Source organism: Mustela lutreola, chromosome 5, assembly GCF_030435805.1.
Source record: "Mustela lutreola isolate mMusLut2 chromosome 5, mMusLut2.pri, whole genome shotgun sequence".
Taxonomy (NCBI): Eukaryota; Metazoa; Chordata; class Mammalia; order Carnivora; family Mustelidae; genus Mustela; species Mustela lutreola.
Genome location: NC_081294.1, coordinates 149653982 through 149666152, shown reverse-complemented (window position 1 = coordinate 149666152; position 12171 = coordinate 149653982). Strand labels below are relative to the sequence as shown.

Genomic DNA, 12171 nt, shown 5'->3' with positions numbered 1-12171 from the left:
GCTTCCAATTTTGCACAATTATGAATACAGCTTCTTTGAACATATGCATGCAAATGTTGTGTGGACACAAGTTTTCAAATCAATTGGGTAAATATTTAGGAGTGTGTTGCTGGATCATATGGTAAGACTATGTTTGCCTGGGGAAGAAATTGCCAAACTGTCTTCCATTGTGGTTGTACCATTTTGCGTTCCTGCCAGTGATGAAGGAGAGAATTCCCCCTACTCCGCAAACACTTCTTGTTGCCAGCATTTAGTATTCTCAGTGTTTTGAATTTTAAACATTTTAATAGGTAGTTGCATCTTGTTTTCGTTTGCACATTTCCTAATGACAAATGCCCTAATGTGGCTTTTTTCATGCACTTTATCTTCTGAATGTCTTCTTCATTTATTTTTCTGTTTTTCAGCTGGGTTGTTAGTTTTCTCATGGTTGAGTTTTGAGAGTCTTTGTGTATTTTGGATACAGATCCTTTATCAGATAGGTCTTTTGCAAATATTTTTTCTCAGCCTGTGGCTTATCCCTTCATTTTCTTTACACTGTTTATTCAGAGCGGAGGCTTTTAATTTTAATAGAAATGAACAGCAGCTCTTTTCTTTTTGGATTAAAGTTTTGGTGTCACATCTAATCACCAAATCCAATGTCATGTAGATGTTCTTCCATGTTTTTTCTGTAAGTTTGATGTTTTTGCTTTTTATATTTAGGTCTGTGGCTCATTTGGAGTTAATTTTTATGTACAGGGCAAAGTGCTTAAGTTCAGTCTTTTGTGTATGGGAGTTCAAGTATTTCAGCACCATCTGTTGGAAACGCTATGCTTTCTCCACTGGATTGCCTTTGTTCCTTTGTCAAGAAGCAAGTTGACATTTGTATGTGTCTCTTTCTGGGCTCTTTATTCTGTGCTGTTGGTCTGTATTCCATTGGTCAATACCATGCTGTCTCGACCACTGTAGCTTTATAGTAGAACTTCAAATAGAATAATAGTAGTCATCCAACTTTGATCTTCAGTGTTCTATTGGATAGTCTAGGTCTTTGCCTTTCCATACAAATTCTAGAATCAATTTGTTGACAGCTACAAAATAGCTTGCTGTGGTTTTGGCTGGTATTCTGTCAAATCTGTTGATCAATTTTGGAGGAATTAATATCTTTCTTATAAGATTTTATTTATTTCTCAAAGAGAGAGAGAGACTGAGAGTGCAGCAGGCAGAGAGAGAAGCAGGCTTCCCACTGAGCAGAGAACCCAATGCAGAACTTGATGCCAGGACCCTGAGATCATGACCTGAGCTGAAGGCAGACGCTTCACTGACTGAGCCACCCAGGCGCGTCCCCGGAAGAATTAATATCTTAATGATACCGAGTCTTCCAGCATGAACATGAAATAGTTCTCTGTTTATTTTACTTTGGCTTTATTTTCTCTCCTCAGTGTTTTGCATTTTCTGCATATATGTCTTGTACATACTTGTTTAATCTGAGAATTATAACAAATGTCTCCAAGAGCCAAACAAAAATGGATTAGGGATTGTCCTGCTTTCCTTTGCATCCAGCTTTTTATGGTCCCACTTTTGAAAGATGTATTTGCATTTGAAATATTTCGTGTTTTAGTGCTATTTAGAAAATGATGTGCATACGTAAGAATGAGAAGCAACCTTTAGTCTCAGGGATTCAAGATTGGTGGAAAGAACGTTGAGCTGGAGAGTGAGTGCCCCAGAAATAGGCTGTAGACATTGACCTACAAATAAGAAATGTCTGGCAAGGCAGGATTTTGTAGTTTTTTTTTTTTTCTTCTTTCCCAAGAAGAACTAAAAATCCTAATTTGTTTTTTTCAAATGTGAAATAACCCTATTTTTAAATTTTGGTGATTAGTTAAAACAAACAAACACTGTCAATCCAACTCAGGGAGAGAAACACAGTGAATTTGGTGACTATATGAATTCCATAGGCCACCAGTTTGTGTCTCTTAATGTTTATTGATGTTTATTAATAGGGAAACAGAGGCCCGAATAGGGAAGACTAAGCATTTGCTCAGGGGTTCACAGGTAGTTAAAAATCAGACATATTCCTGATTTCCGGATGACAATTTGTTTTTTCCCATTACCCTAGGCTTTTACCTGGGTAAGTATGCCAATTGTCTCCTGTGTAGTGGGAACGAGTTTGAGCTTTAAGCTCACCAGCTAAAATGTAATTTTAATAACTAGTATATCAGTCATTTATTGCTTCATAACCTATTGCCATAAACTGAGCACCTTCACACAACTCAACGTTTATTATCTCACTTTCTGTGGATTGGGAATCTGGGGATGAATGAGCTCTGAGGGTCTCCCACTGGGCTCAGTCAAGGTGTTAGTCAGGTGGGGGTCTCATGTGATTCCTGTATTACCTGGCTGGGAGGGCCCTGTTTCATAGGTCATGTGGTTGCCGGCAGGATTCCATTCTTTGTGGGCTCTTGGACTGAGGGCCTTACCTCCTTGGCTGATGGCTGCCCTCTTTTCATCATGGCAGCCGCTCCAGAAGGCAGCTAATTTAATCAAAGCCAGGAAGGGAGAGAGTCAATGGAGAAACTCTTCTAGCAGAAAGTGTTATAAGCTTAGGTAACAGAATCAAGGAAGTGACTTCTCATCAACTTGGTCTTATCCTTTTGCCTAGCCACAAATCACAGGCCCTGCCAACACTCCGGGAAACAGGGGCAGGTATTACACAAGGATATGAATATCCAGGGATGGGGATTATTGGGGCCATCCTAGAGTCTTTCCATCACAACTAGTTTCAGAAATGATTATATCCCTTCTCCAGGCATGCACAGCTTTTCTGTCTTAGCCAGAGGGCCCTAATGGTCTCAGAGCATATGATCAAAGGAACACAAGGGGGTAGGGCCTAGGGAGGAACCAGGGTTTGTGATTAGACTTGCACATCCATGTAGAGCAAAGACTCTTAAGTAGAAGGGTTTGAATAACAGACAATCAACTTAAAACCATCCAGGGTATCCAAAAATGGGTCTCTTTTATGCCCCAGTAGGAACAGAGGACAAAGATATAGAATCCAGGCCAGTGAAGCAGATGTTCACCAGCTGGGGCCCGTCAGCAGGTGGCAGGTGTCTATAGAGGGCTAGGGGATCTCTAGCAGCCATTCAGTTTCTGAGAGGAACTTGCAAGAACACAAGCAAGGAGCCAATACGCGACAGGATCACGTAATAAAAACATAGATCTAAGGAGTAGCAACTGTGCATAAATAATTAGAACTGGGTCAAAAATTGTAAGAGAGGTCTTGGATGAAGAAACAGATCTCAGGGGACGCCTGGGTGGCTCAGTTGGTTAAGCGGCTGCCTTTGGCTCAAGTCATGATCCCAGCGTTCTGGGATCGAGTCCCACATCGGGCTCCTTGCTCGGCAGGGAGCCTGCTTCTCCTCTGCCTCTGCCTGCCATTCTGTCTGCCTGTGCGTGCTCTCTCGCCCTCTCTCTCTGACAAATAAGTAAAAAATCTATAAAAAAAAAAAAAAAAAAAAAACAGATCTCAGGCCTCAAGTACAAGGTCATGACCTGGTCAGATGAATCCCAGAGCAGTTAAGGTTCTGAACTTGCATTTCTCTCGCCTTTGGACAGGAAGAAAGCTAGGGACCGAGATGGAGTGAAACCTGCAGGTCTGAGGAGAGGGGGCCCTCGCAACAGAAAACGTTGTAGGATCTTTTTCGGGTGACTCCTCCAAGGCCTCCAGGAACATGGCAAAGAAGTGGCTTCCCGTCCAGCTTGCTTTCTTCCCCCGTCTCTATGGCACACTAACTCCAGGGCCCCATGAAACACATTTCCCTTCAGTTCCAAAGGGCATTTTTATTTTACGCTTCCTTTCCAATCATGACATAAGAGGGCTCCTGTCTGAGAATTAGAATTTCAAATATCCCGGGAAAGGGAGAAGAAGTTACATAGGAAAGTGATACTCTGTATCTCTTTCTCTCTGGATCCTACCTATGGCTAGTTACTTGTCCTTCAAGGAAAGGTCATCTGTCCATCTGAACCATTGTTTGTGGGGGACACCTATGGTGCTCTGAACCGTATTAGTGCTGGAATAAAACTGTGAGGAAAAAATGCATATTCTGCCTTCAAGATTGGTCTAGTGAAGGGCCAGACATACCAGTTACTCACCCACACTTGTGACTATTGGGCTCGAGTTAGGGCACAGAAAATGGAAGACGTGACTTCCTAGGCATGGGTCCTTACAGAAGAATGGCCCGTGGTCATGAGTACCATTTTCTTCTGGGTTGAGGAGTTCATTGTTTTCCCTAAAACATCATTGAGATGAGAGGGACATACTTGAAATTAGAAGTCCACTTTGGGGGCGCCTGGGTGGCTCATTTGGCTAAACATAAACAGCTGCCTTCAGCTCAAGTCATGATCTCAGGGTCCTGGGATTGAGACCCGTGTCGGGCTTTCTGCTCAGCGGCATGTCTCCTTCTCCTCCTCTCCCCACCCCTCCTCTCTCACACACTCTCTCTCAAATAAGTAAATCTTTATTTAAGAAAAAAAAAAAAAACATTTTGACTACACAGTCCAGAATGGATTGAAATTGAAGAGTGAGCAAGAGAAGGTTCAGGGGAAACAGGAGCATAGATATTGCTGTAAAAGGTAATATAGTCTGGCCTAGGGTGGTGCTCCTGGAAATGCAGAAAGTAAATTTTAATGATACTTTTGGAAGTATAAGTCAGCAGGCCTGAGGCAGGCAGCCACTTTCTGGCTTGCACACAGCTGGGTGGATGGTAGTTCGAGTCCCTGAAATGGGTAAGGCTGGGGGAGACACATGTTTTAGGGAAGGAGAATTTTAGAGTAGGTCAGGAGTCAAAATTCAGATTTGTGCATTTCAAGAGGTATTGGAAATATTCAAGGAGAATGTCAGGTGGGCATTGCCAGATAGTTCTAGAACACAGACTAAAAGGATAAGCTATTGGTAATTCTGATAGTACTTGGATAATATCACCCAGAGAAAGGCATAGAATGAGAAGTAAAGGGGAATAACAGAAATAAAAGGACCCGAATACCACCTATGCTTTAAAAAGTCTTCTGGGTCATGGCACCTGGGTGGCTCAGTTGGTTAGTGGCTGCCTTTGGTTAAGACCATGATCCTGGGGTCTTGGGATTGAGCGCCACATCCGGCTCCCTGCTCAGCAGGGAGTCTGTTTCTCCCCCTCTCTCTCTGCCAGCTGCTCCCCCTGCTTGTGCTGTCTCTCTCTCTAATAAATAAATAAAATCTTCAAAAACAGACTGGGTTCCAGGGGCTTTGGCAAAAATGCAACTGATCTAATTTGATTTATTTTCCCCCGCCAATTTTTTGTAGTGTCTTTGGGCCTGAAACATTTCTCTGGGGATAATCTCTTAAGTTTATAAACTGAGTAAAGCTCTCCCAAAGGACTGTAGGTGTAATAAGGATTTTTTCTATTATGAGCCCAATTAAAAGATGAAAATTGATATAAGCTCATGGGCGGAGAAAGAGGAAATGTCTATATTGTGTTTTATTTTTCAGGCTGAATTAAAATAACTTCTGTAAAGATGAACAACACATGGAAGTGAGGCTGTATTACTTCAAAATCGGTAGGTCTGCCCAGGGTAAGGGTATTTCTCTCCAACCCTTCAGTTCAGAGAAAGTAATTCCTCCTGGTGGGTCATTGTTTTGCACCTGGAAACCTGAAAGGCAGAGATGAGTTGGTTAGTTTTAGTCTCAATAGTTTAATGTTTTGACATGAAATTCAGATAGGAGCTTAGCAAGGATGGAGAAGGAATCAGGACTCAGAGAGCAGAAAGGAACCTTATGAAACGGTGGGAAGCAGCTCTCCTTGGCGTGTATTTTGTCTTATTTTATTTTTTATGATTTTACATTTTTTATTGATGTATGGTTGACATACAATGTTACCTCAATTTCGGGTGTACAACAGAGGGATTCTGCAAGTCCATATATGTTATGCTGTGCTCAGTCGTCATTGACTATATTCTCTATGCCAGACCTTTGATCATCGTGACTTACTCATTCCATACCTGGAAGCCTGCATCTCCCACTCCCCTTCACACATGTTGCCTAACTCTACCATCCTCCTCTCCGGCAACCCTACCCGTTTGTTCTTTGTGTTTGTGGGTCTGTTTCTGCTTTGTTTTGTTTTTTAAATTTCACATACAAGTGAACTCCTATAGTATTTGTCTTTCTCTGACTTATTTCACTTGGCATAATACCCTCTAGGTCCATCCATGTTGTGGCAAATGGCAAGATCTCACTCTTTTTTTAATGGCTGAATAATATTTCATCATATATATATATATATGAAAATGGGATATATATATATATATATATACCCCATTTTCTTTATCCATTTATCTATTGATGGGCACTGGGGGTGCTTCCATATCTTGGCTCTTGTAAATAAACCTGCTATAAACAGAGGGGTGCACATAGCTTTTAAAATTGGAGTTTTTGTTTTCTTTGGGTAAATACCCAGTAGTGGAATTACTAGATTGTATGGTACTTCTCTTTTTAACTAGTTTAACTAATTTCACTAATCACTTAAAAGATTTTTTAAAACTTGAAAAAAGTTTTGCTTTCTCACCTTTAAAGATCTCTAGATAGGACTATTTTATTACCCTTATTTGGGAGATTTTCAGTCTAATCTTTCTGAAGTTCCTATGTCAAGTTCCTATGACAAGTTCCTATGTCTCAGTGTATTGTCAGTTCTTTCTGACAATACACTGAGACCATTCTGAAATCAGACTTACTGGCAGATGTCTAGAGTCTTTCATATAACAATTACTCACATACGCGAGAATATTAATGAAGTCAGGCCTTAACCTCATCATCCAAGTTAAAATCACCGATGAAAGGAGCAGTTGCCATTCCATAGTTAGTGTGGGGATGTTAGGAGAAGGAAGGGAAAAACGAAGGGGGGAAGTCAGAGGAGGAGATGAACCATGACAGACGTGGACTCCGGGAAACAGACTGAAGGTTTCAGAGGGGAGGGGGATGGGGGGATGGGTGAGACTGGTGATGGGCATTAAGAGGGCATGGATTGCATGGTGTTATATGCAAGCAATGAATCATGGAACACTGCATCAGAAATTAATGATGGACCATATGGTGATTAACATAACCATAAATTATATAAAAAAGCAAAAATGAAAGGTACTGTGGACAATTGGTGAGAATCACAACTAGCCCAAAAGCCCCTTTTCCAAAGCTTGGATAAATATTTTTATTCTTCTAGTTTCTGTATTAACTGTTGAGATTAGAAGTAGACATGCAGGAGGATGGTTCTGTATGTGAAAAGCTAAATGAATGCAGATTCCTTTTGTTGCTTTGGACTACATTGGTAGAACTCATTTGCTCACTTAACAAATGCTTATCCAGTCCCTAGTCTGTGCCAGGCACTGTTAAAAGTTCTAGGGATATAGCTGAGAATGTAAAATAAAGAATTGCCTGGAAACATCACAGTTCCAAACTTCAAGCTCTTTTACAAAGCTGAAGTAATCAAGACAGTGTGGTATTGGCACAAAAATAGACACATAGATCGGTAGAGCAGGATAGACAACCCAGAAATAAACCCACAACTATATGGCCAGTTAACCTTCAACAAAGCAGGAAAAAATACACAATGAGAAAAGGACAATCTCTTCAACAAATTGTGTCAGGAAAACTGGGCATCTCCATGCAAAAGAATGAAATTGAACCACTTTTTTATACCACACACGAAAATAAACTCAAAATGGATTAAGGACCTAAATGTGACACCTGAAACCATTAAAATCCTAGAAGAAAAACACTAGCAGCAACCTCTTCGACAACAACCATAGCAATGTTTTTCTTGGTACGTTTCCTGAGGCAAGAGAAACAAAAGCAAAAATAAACTATTGGGACTCCATTAAAATAAAAAGCTTCTGGTGGTGGGTATTAAGGAGGGCATGTGTTGCATGGAGCACTGGACGTGGTGCATAAACAATGAATTCTGGAACACTGAAAAGAAAGAAAATAAAAAAAAAAAAAAAAAAAAGCTGTGCAGCAAAGAAAACTATTAACAAAATTAAAGGCAACCTGCTGAATGGGAGAAGGTATTTGCAAATGATTGATAATGGGTCAGGATCCAAAATACATAAAGAACTTCTATAACTCAACATCAAAAAAGATCCAATTAAAGAATGGGCAGAACACATGAAGAGATATTTCTCCAAAGAAGATATCCAGCTGCCCAACAGACACAAGAAAAGATGTTCACATCACTCATCAGGGAAATATAAATCAAGGCCACAATGAGATACCATCTCGCACCTGTCAGAATGGCTAAAATCAACAACATAAGAAACAGCAGGTGTTGGTGAGGATGTGGAGAAAAAGGAACACTTGTGCACTCTTGGGAGGAATGCAAACTGTTGCAGCCACTGTGGAAAACAGTATCGAGGGTCCTCAGAAAGTTAAAAATAGAGCTACCCTACAATGCAGCAATCACACTACTGGATATATACCCAAAGAATACAGAAACTATCATTTGAAAGGATACATGGATCCCTATGTTTATGGCAGCATTATCTGTAAGAGCCAAATTACAAAAGCAGCCCCAGTGTATGGAATGGATAAAGACTTTATCCACATAATGGAATATTACTCAGCCATAAAAAGAGTGAAAGCTTGCCATTTGCAATGATATGAATCGATCTAGAGGTATAATGCAGGCTAAATAAGTCAGTCAGAGAAAGATATTCCACATGATTTCACTCGTATGTGGAATTTAAGAAACAAAACAAATGAAAAAAGGGAAAACAGACAAACTGAAAAACAGACTCTTAACTCTAGAGAACAAACTGATGGTTACCAGAGGGGATGGGGTGGGGGGAGTGGGTGAAACAGGTGATGGAGATTAAGGAGGGCCCTTATAATGAGCACCTGCTATTGTAGGGAAGTGTTGAATCACCCTATTGTACGCCCGAAACTAATATCACACTCTGTTAACTAACTGGAATTTAAATAGAAACCTGAAGAAGAAGAAAAAAATAACAGTTCTCCAAATATCATAAATTCAGGAAAAAGAAAACTAAAAGAAACTTGCCTCTCCTCATGGACCATGAATAAAATGGACCGAGGGTATGTATGATTCTGAAATCTAGGTAGGAAGAGGAAGCCAAAACACTGATCATGACAGTGCAATCTACAGCAACCAAAACATTTTGCGAGGTAGTTGGAACAATGTGATAACACTGTATACTGAGTAGCATGGCGAAAATCCACAGTACTGACAACAGCAAATGCTGGTGAGGATGTGGAGCAACAGGAACTCTTGTGCATTGCTGGTAGAAATCCAGAATGGTACAGGTACTTTGGAAGAGAGTTTACAGTTTCTTCCAAAACTAAACATACACATACTGTAACATCTAACAATCACATTTCTTGGTGTTTACCCATATGAACTCAAGTTTTAGTTCACACAAAAACCTGTACATAAATTTTTATCTTCAGAATGGCTAAAATTAATAAGTCAGGAAACGACAGATGCTGGCGAGGATGTGGAGAAAGGGGAACCCTCCTACACTGTTGGTGGGAATGCAAGCTGGTGCAGCCACTCTGGAAAACAGCATGGAGGTTCCTCAAAAAGTTGAAAATAGAGATACCCTATGACCCAGCAATCGAACTACTGGGTATTAACCCCCAAGATACAAAGGTGGTGATCCGAAGGGGTACGTGCACCTCAGTGTTTATAGCAGCAATGTCCACGATAGCCAAGCTATGAAAAGAGCCCAGATGGCCATCAAATCCTGCCTTTTGCAATGACATGGATGGAGGTGGAGGGAATTATGTGGAGCGAAATACATCAAACGGAGAAAGACAATTACCATAAGATCTCACTGATGTGTTGAATTTAATAAATAAGGCAGAGAATCATAGGGTGAAAGAGGAAAAAAATGAAACAAGATGAAATCAGAGAGGGAGACGCACCATAAGAGACTCTTAAACTTAGGGAACAGAGGGTTGCTGGAGGAGAGTGGAAGGGGGATGGAGTAACTGGGTGACGGACATGAAGGAGGGCATGTGATGTAATGAGCTCTGGGTGTTATATAAGACAGATGAATCACAGACCTGTACCCTGGAAACAAATAATCCATTATATGTTAATTTTAAAAACTCACTCATACATTTAGCAGTTTAAAAAATATTTATACGAGCTTTATGCGTATTTGCTAAAATTGGGATGTCCTTCAGTAGATGAATGAATACATGAACAGTGATGCATCCAGACCATGGAATATCATTCATTGCTAAAAAGAAATGCCCTATGAAGCCACGCAGATACACGAAAGAATGTCTGACGCATGCTATTAAGTGAAAGAAGCCAGTCTGAAAAGGCTCTATACTGTATGATCCCAACTATCTGACATTCTTGAAAAGACAAAATTAAGAAGACAGTAAAAAGATTAGTGGTGGCTAAAGGTTATACATTTTATTATATGTTTGTCCGAACCATAGACTATACCCCAGGATTTGGGGTGATGAAAGTGTATTGGTGTAGACTTATTACTGCTAACAGTTCATACTCTGATGTGTGTGGGGGAGGCTGTGTGTGTGGGGACATGACATGTACGGGACATCTCTATACCCTCCGTCCCTCAGTTGTGCTGTGAACTTCTAAGTACTCTGAAAAGTAAGTCTGTAGAAAGGAAAAAGTATGTCTTGGAGAGACTGGACATGGCTTGTTGTTTGGTTAGGATGTTACAGATGAGAGAGAGAGAGAGAGAGAGAGAGAATGAATTACATTGCCCAAATTTCTGTGTTGGCTGACTGGAGTGCTAGTTCCTCATGGCAGTGGGACTAACAGGAAGAGGGAAGAAAAAGAGGACAATGAGGGGAAAGAGAAATTGAAAAGGAAATCAGATTGTCAGTGTAAATTAAACTACTTCAGAAAAGAAATTTGCAAGGCAACACAGGATTTATGGCTGAATGAGTGACTGGGATTCTGGGTTGGGGGGCACTGATCGCTAAATTCTGTCATAAAGTGTATTTTTTCTCACAGTGGCAGTTGGTGGCATATAGATAAGTAGAAATAGATCGATACGTGCCTGCATTGTCGTCAGCTAATGGAATCTCTGTCATCTCATGGTGTGGAGAACTTCGAATCCTCCCTCATTCTGGGAATTTCTTTGCTTTGAATCAATTTACTAAAATGTCAGGGTTTCATGAAATTCATTAAACCTAGCGATTATTCCATATGGTTGGGATTGTAAAATATATGCTTCCAAGCAGCAAAATCTGGACAATGATTTAGATGTTCCTGGAAGCTTTGAAGTTCTCTGTTTGATGCAAACCATCTTTTTCTTGGTTAACCTGCCTTGCAAACATCATTTCAAATACCAGGCATTTATCACCTGCAAAATGGCTTTTAGAATGTTTCAGACTGTGGCTAGTATAAATACAACATATTAAAATATACAACATATTAATACAACATATTAACATTCTCTGCTGTGGATTAGCTGTTGGAGACCTTGCCTGAGGCATCTTAGTGGATGAGGTTGATGATAGAGCCCTTGTGAAAATTCTATATGATCATTTACTTGCATGATCTTTTATAGACCGTAACACCAGTGCCAATGTTGGCTTTGTGTACATTGGATTCTTCAGCACGTGAGTACCTGGATTTCCCAAGTTTTGCCATCTTGTATGAATCATGGCAGGCTATCTGTCACTTGAGAAATGCCTATTCTGGGCGATCTAAGGAATAATGGGCACATTGAGAAATAAAAGTTGTCATTAAAAGGGAGAAAGGAGATGGTAGTAGGTTGCCTTTGGTGTATCACCCAGCTAATAGGGCCCACCCTCTCTTTTGGTGTAGGATCCCAGATTGATGAGGAAGGGGCCATCCAATTTTGTGCTAATATAAGCTAGCCCATATGCTCTTGGCAATAGCTCCTTGTTCAGTAGTAGATAAATATGTGGTCGTTAGAATCTTTTACTTGATCTTTTGGAATTGGGTTATAAAGGCATATGATAGGTGTTGGCATGAGATCAAGGCGGAAACTACAAAACCTTGGAGCTGTGGGGGCACGGTGTTCTGCCATGTGCTTGAAGAAGTGGAGAAAGCAGGACGCCTGGGTGGCCGAGTCAGTTAAGTGTCTGCCTTTGGGTGGGGTCATGATCCTTGCGTCCTGGGTTTGAGTTCTGCATCCAGCTCCCTG

General features: G+C 40.7%; 1 protein-coding gene across 2 annotated transcripts in view; it reads left to right on the top strand.

The window, feature by feature from the left end:
• Window positions 1-12171, top strand: part of KCNN2 (potassium calcium-activated channel subfamily N member 2) — a 478995-nt gene that overhangs the window by 63722 nt on the left and 403102 nt on the right. Inside the window, exon 2 of one of the 2 annotated variants that reach the window (XM_059175836.1) lies at window positions 5498-5565. The exons of the other annotated variant lie outside the window; for it this stretch is intronic. The gene's annotated coding sequence lies outside the window, so the exon portion shown is untranslated. The remainder of the gene's footprint in view (window positions 1-5497; window positions 5566-12171) is intronic. 2 annotated transcript variants of the gene reach the window in all.